The sequence below is a fragment of the Limulus polyphemus genome, unplaced genomic scaffold (genome assembly GCF_000517525.1).
Source record: "Limulus polyphemus unplaced genomic scaffold, Limulus_polyphemus-2.1.2 Scaffold7234, whole genome shotgun sequence".
NCBI lineage: Eukaryota > Metazoa > Arthropoda > Merostomata > Xiphosura > Limulidae > Limulus > Limulus polyphemus.
This window is the reverse complement of record NW_013672844.1, coordinates 17725-24618: the sequence shown is the minus strand read 5'-3', so window position 1 is coordinate 24618 and position 6894 is coordinate 17725. Positions and strand designations below refer to the sequence as shown.

Genomic DNA, 6894 nt, shown 5'->3' with positions numbered 1-6894 from the left:
AGCCAATCAAAATTAAGATCATTCATGAAAGGAATTCATGACGTATTCATAGAATAGAATTCGTGGCGTATTCATGGAATAATTATTGGTAAAAATCACTTAAAATTAACAATTTCTAATATGTTGAAAAGCCAGTGTGTTTCGGTAACACTACGTTCCAACAATGGCTTTTATGTCAGGTCCTTTAGAAACAAAAGTATAACCTAATATTGTTGTTAGTCTATGTACTGAAAGTATAAAATGATATGTATAGACAACAAAACTGGAAAAATATTTTTCGATTTCTTAATTTAGAGTCTCCGTTGATTAGAGAGGTTTGTTGTTGTTTTTTATTAAAAACGTTGGTGATATAACAGAAAATAGCTTAATTCAGAAACGAATTAAATTTAAAATTGAATCAATACGTTTATTTTCATGATAAATTTTATGCACTTGGCTTCAGGCTAGGTGCTCCTACACTACGTCTTTAGTTTAGGATTATCATACCAACACTCACTACACTTATAAGGTTTCATGACCCCCCCCCCAATATATACTAGTAGTGCTAGGGTTAGATGACTGTGGCTATAGCCCGTGAGATTTTAAGATAGTTTTGTTCTTGAGTAATAGTTAATTCCGTGTGTGAGAATATGCACTTTAAAGATCTTAGGTTTTTGTAGAAGTCGCGTATCCTTCTCGACACTTTTCTGAATACACGACCGGACCCAGTTGAGTCGGTCTCAAACCCACCCGCCATTTTTTCTCCTGAATATTGTTCTTTGAGGATACCTTTGTACTGTTTCGTTTACTGCACACTGACTTGTGTAAAAGCATATTAGAATGTTATTTAATCACTCTATATACTTTCGAAGAGGTTATCACACTGTAGATCTGTGGGGCTGTGGGTGTGTTATAAGAGTGACGATCAGACAAAACTTGGCGGTGGGTGCTGTTGACTTCCTGCCTTCCTTCTAGTCTGCCAGTTCAGATTTAGGGACGACTACACAGATAGCCGTTTGTAAAGCTTTGGGAGAATTTTCGAAAAATAAAACAATTGACATCACATTCATTAAAGAGTGATTCCAGTGTGAAAGGTGGGTACACGTATAAAAGAATTACGTGATACAACTCTTTGTACCACGTTGAGAAAAATCAGTAATGCACTCTAAATTGTTCTACTCATATAAATTTATTAACTTTCTTCGTGACATTCAGTTCTAATAAGTGTAATTTGTGTGAAGTGTGTGTAATTATATTATATGGTTACTAGCCGCGATCCGCAAAACATTTGCGGTAGTTTTCATGCCCTTCACGTGAATTTTCCTTATTCTATCATTTTCACGCACGGTATCTAAGCTACGTTTTCTTGCAAGCATTACATGTTAGATCTATAAATAGTGGTCTGTTTGAAAACGTTTTACGTGGTCAGACAAACAAACTCGCGTAGACGTACCTAAATTTAATAATGCTTCTCGTAAAGTAAACAATAACGTAATGGTATTTATAATAGTGTACAGAGTATGAAACAGTTATGAGCATTAAGTGTATAACACGGTTTTACGAGTTGAAACTACAAAACTCACAATAAAACCCATACTAAATATAAAAAAAGTAGCTAAAAGGTGTTTATACCAGTCTGTAAAATGAACCGAAGGTAAATTATTTCAAAGTAAAGTAAATGTAAAGTTGTAATGAAGGCAAACTTAGCTGATTATGCAAAAACGTCTGAATGCCTGTTCACAAAGTGATAAGCATATGGTTTTGAACGAACTGCGCATGCGTATTTTAGACCTAAATAACTCGAGAAAGCCCATAATAATTGTATTTAGTGTAATATTAATTTTTGTAGGAAATTACATGCGGATTAAGTGTTGTATGTGTGAAATACTTTGCAAATAAAAACACTTAAGTTGAAATGAAGCCAGTCGTCACGTGACGACAACACTATTTTGCCATCGTGTATCACACTCATTGCATTACAAAGTTTGACTGAACACAAAACATGTAAGGTGATTCTGAATGGGAAAAGCCAATATGCAATCGGGACTCCTCGGACAAAGGCCTTTCTAACAATGTGAGATTTGTAGCGTTTAATCAAGAAATTTGCGAGAAAAGTTCCAGACAGACAAAGGCAAGGGTATTATATATACCTGTGTATGAATTACATTAACTGGTAGTTTTAGCGTCTTTCCAAATTTTCGACATCTGTTATCTAACAAATATTTTATAACTATCTATTGATAACACTTTTATCGTTTATCTTCTGCTTAGTGTAAGATTGATTGTGCAGTAGTTTTAACCCTAAAATTCTGTAGAACCTGACTACATATCAATCTTCTATCACTGTTTAGAGTACATGTTTAAATAATCAGATATATCGGGCATGTTTGTAACTCACTGAGAACAGATGGTGTGCGGTAGGAATACGAAGTCCTTTTTTTAACAATTACATAATTCAAAGTATTTTGATTAAAATTTTTAGATCATTTATTCGCAATCGTTTTTTTTTCCTACTAACCCTAATCCTGCAGAAGTAAGAAACAGTATATTCTAGTCAGGTTTAGTTTTCACTTATATAACTTTATTTATAAATACTGGATGTACTTCAGCAGGGTCCTCGAAAGTGTTTTGTTTCAAGAGTAAATAGAACCAAAATTAAGAGTAACAAATATTTTCATTTCTAGTTTTTGAAGTTCATATGTCATGCTGTGTTGTAGTCTACAGAATGCATAATTCTTCTCGTGATTCATGGCATGTGCATGTTTTAATGACGTCACGATAATACAAATTGCAACATTAAGCGTCCCTTATGTGACATCATTTTAATGTCTACTGATTGACTGACAGACAAAACACTACTTTATTGTAGCGCGAGTGGTTAAAACAGGTGACCCCTTCCAGGCGGCTTTCGGGGGAATAATGCATAAAAGTATTTCTAATGGTTCAGTGGAAATATTAATCACACTTATGCTCAAAAAGTTAAACGATTTTTGAAGTATACTGAAAGCATATAAACAAATAAGAATAAGATGCTAGCTCTTACTTCTACATACACTTCTTTGCATTTGATGAAATTTTGAATTTAAAGATTACCATTGTATTTGTGACATAGTACTGAAATAGCATGTCTTAATTTTCTTAAGTTCATTTATTTTTTGGATGGAAAACGAGTGCTTTCAAATTTTGGCTAAGAGCAAAAATATATTTTTTACAATAAAAACCTTTCGTCCGCTTGTGCGCCCCCCAGTGGCACAGCGGTATGTCTGTGGACTACAACTAGTCTGTGTTGTAGCTTTGCGCTTAACAACAGAGTGTAATGTAATGATCGCTCATTGGTGACCCCCCCCCCCCCGACCGACATGGTCAGTTAGTTAGGGCTGTTGACTCGCAATCTGAGGGTCGCGGGTTTGAATCCCCGTTCCACCAAACATGCTTACCCTTTCAGCCGTGGGGGCTTTATAATGTGACAGTCAATCCCACTATTCGTTGGTGAAAGAATAACCCAAGAGTTGGCGGTGATGACTAGCTGCCTTCCCTCTAGTCTTTCACTGCTAAATTAGGGATGGCTAGCGCAGATAGCCATCGTGTAGCTTTGCGCGAAATTCAAAAACAAACAAACACCACCACCACCACCCCTCCTCCCAGTGGCTCAGCACTAATTCACAGATAGCCTTTGTTTATTTTTGCGCTTAACAACAGAGAAATGAACCATATAAAAATTTCCTCGTGCTGGTAATTCCTGTAGATTAGAAATGAGACAATAGTTACGTTTATCAGTCTCATAATAATAAATCACAGTAACTTTAGTTTTTAGGCTTAATCTTTCTGCAAGAATACAAGCTTCAGCCTAAAAGCTAAAATATGGTCTGGTGGTGGTGATCTTTATGGTGGCCTACTTGTATGTTTCGTGTATTGAATAACAAATTCTTTGGATCGATAATTTTTTATTTTTTTTATATCGTGAAATGTGGTTTAATGGGCGTAAGAATTATGCGATGTTTCAAGTTAACTTTAGTTTTTAGTTGGGCCTACGATGGATTGTAAAACACATGATTTTTTACATTAAGAGTAAGTTTGGTGGAGAATCATCGGCGGTCGAAATTATGAAACTTTCTTAATTTAATTATGTTTTTCATTATATTCTGTTCGCAAGTTTTTATATTAATACTTGCAGGCGTATTATTAGTTTAGTCTTTCTTTTCATTAACTTAATACGAAATAAATTCACGAAATGTGTATAATTTAGTTTCTTGTCCTGGTAAGTTTCAATCTCTTAATTGTAGATGTATGTGATAAGGAGTTCGTCAGGTAACGGCCTGTTAACAAAATCCTCAACATTAAGTAAATAAAGATGGGTTACTTAGGAGTGTCCAAATCTTTGTGTGTTTTAGGTGTGACAGCTAGTGCTATGACGAGTAGATAAACTACCAAGCTAATGAACGATTGATAACCCTAGTTTTTCGAAACAGAAAATGTTCCAGTTCTAAGCAGTGTTGTGTACATGTTGTAACCAGTACAGTAATGTAACATATACGCCGTGACATCAAGATATTTCTGCTCTAATTAATCTTATGTTTTAATAACAAAAAAATTCTTTGAAAAATAAACCAAAGGATGTGAAGACAACAATACTTGATATTTGTAATTCAGAATAGTGTGATAACGTTGGCCTTTTTTTTCTCTCTCTCTTTTACTAATAGCAAAACCCTAGTTTTAAGTTTCAGGTTTTAGCCAGAAAAAAATCTTTTACTTTTTAAACTGGAACAGCAAAATTTTACTTGCAATTAATATAAACTAAGGTTATCCCCATTAAATCTTGTATCGAAGTACAAAAAAATACACTGAATCTTTTGTTCCTTTTTGTTTTTTTTTAGATGAAAAGATGTTTGAACAGAAGAAACGTATTCTTCTAATGATTTCCGTCAAGGTTTGAAATATTTTGTTTTAATCTTGCATGGGTGTTTCTCTGCATGAACCCTGGTCTCCTTTGTTCTCGCACCATCTTCTAAACTATCTGTAGTGGTGGCGGTCTAATCTCATGAGGTAACTCTGGATAGGCCTATTTCGGGGTACCTAGTGAGATGCGATAGGCACCATGTTTCTCACCAATCTAACCACCTTCACGTCTGTTTGAAATCAACATACAGCAAGGACTGCTCTTGTATTAATGGTGGTGGATGGAAAGGGTTTAATTTTTTCTTTCTGTTTTTTTTTCCTATGAATTTTCGAATGTTTTTCTCCTCCTATGATTTTTTCTCATATCAAATTACTCACGAGAAAAACATTCGAAAATTCCAAATTGTATTAATAAAACTGAATGTAAGTAATAAATAAATATGATTTAAAATAGTTTAATTGATTAATACTCTAGTAGTTTCGTTTGTTAACTTTTAGTGATTAAAATTTATTAATATACATGGCTATAGTTTCTGTGAATTTAAGTTTTATCTCAGCAGATGGTAGCATTATACACATGGAGTTAATAAACACGACACAAGTTTACGGTGGTAGTTAGGCCTAAGGTATCTTCATCGATTGGTAAAATCGTAACATGAGTTTTTAGTGTTGAGAAGTAACACAGAAATCGTAACTTTAACATAATTTGTGTAAACGAATAAAATTCTACATAAGAAAAAACTTATAAAAGCGTTAATTTATTGTAAATACTACTATTAATATCGTAGAAAATTAAAATATATTATGTTTGAAAATAAAACAGTTGAAAACCCAAGTACATTAATTCAATTTGAAGAAATAAAACTTGAATGAACTATTTGGATTAAAGTAATCAATAATATAATTAACTCGTTTTACAGGTTTGTGGACATTTGCTGTAAGACCCTAATTTTGAAATGCTTGAAAGAATTTCACGCAATTTGTGAAGTCTGTAATATTAACTTGGTGACATGTTTTCAGGCATGCTGAGTTAGTTGTTTGCTGAATTGTATTTTATTTAGTTTTGCAGTTGACTTGACACTTTTCTTTATATATTTTTTATTTGCCCCAAATTTTATTGCTGCATGTTTTTGTATTAAAATAAATACATATATGGTAGTTAACTAATTCCCCGTTATCTAATCATTTTTCAAAGAAAAAATATCAAGGTACTTTGTAGAAATTAAAAATATTGTCGTAACAAACCATTATTTTTTTTTTCTGTCTTGAAAACTACTTTAAACCGTACATTGCCGTGCTTATATTTTTGTTTTGGTCATTCCCAAAGCATGGTGGGACAGCTTCCAGTAGATGAGTATTACATCAGGTACTGGTATTTTTGATTTCATAACCAGTACTTATGTGATATTCGTCTTCTGTTTGCGGCATGCATCGGTTCGTTTCCTGCACGATGTGTTGTATCACTACGCCATCTCGTGACGCTTCGAGTAGTATACTGTTACGACAATACTGTTTTTAACTGATTTATATTTAATGCAATTAATTTTCTTAGCACATTAAAAAAATTACTGTGAAATTGTAGTTTTTTTCTCCAATAAGTCTGTGTCAGTCATATTATTAGACATGAAAAATGCGTTGTTATTATCGAACTGTTGTATACAAATAAAAAATATTTGAATATCATTTTAGTAATAGTATGCCTTATACAAAATGTTTACTAAATAAATATCGGATAATTTTATATTGGTGTCTTCCTTTTATTTCATAATCTCTCATAATAACTGACATAACACGAGATGCGATGGCGAACAGCAAAATATCTTGATAAAGAGTATATTAATAAGTTCGTGTTTTCTATTATATATCTTATTAAGCAGTGAATATATAAAACTTATAATTGTCTCATTTTTTCTCTGTGCGGACTGAACTACACTCTTGAAAATATTTATTACAGGTACAAAGTTTTAAAATTAAATGGTTAGTGTACAGCTACAATTGCTACACACACACACAGTCAAT

At 33.1% G+C, this 6894-nt stretch overlaps 1 long non-coding RNA gene across 1 annotated transcript in view; it reads left to right on the top strand.

The window, feature by feature from the left end:
• LOC111089740 overlaps positions 1 to 6603 on the top strand; it is a 17546-nt gene extending 10943 nt beyond the window's left edge. Inside the window, exon 3 of the long non-coding RNA XR_002613950.1 lies at positions 4854 to 6603. This is a non-coding gene — a long non-coding RNA (uncharacterized LOC111089740). The remainder of the gene's footprint in view (positions 1 to 4853) is intronic.
• Positions 6604 to 6894: the final 291 nt, after the last annotated feature.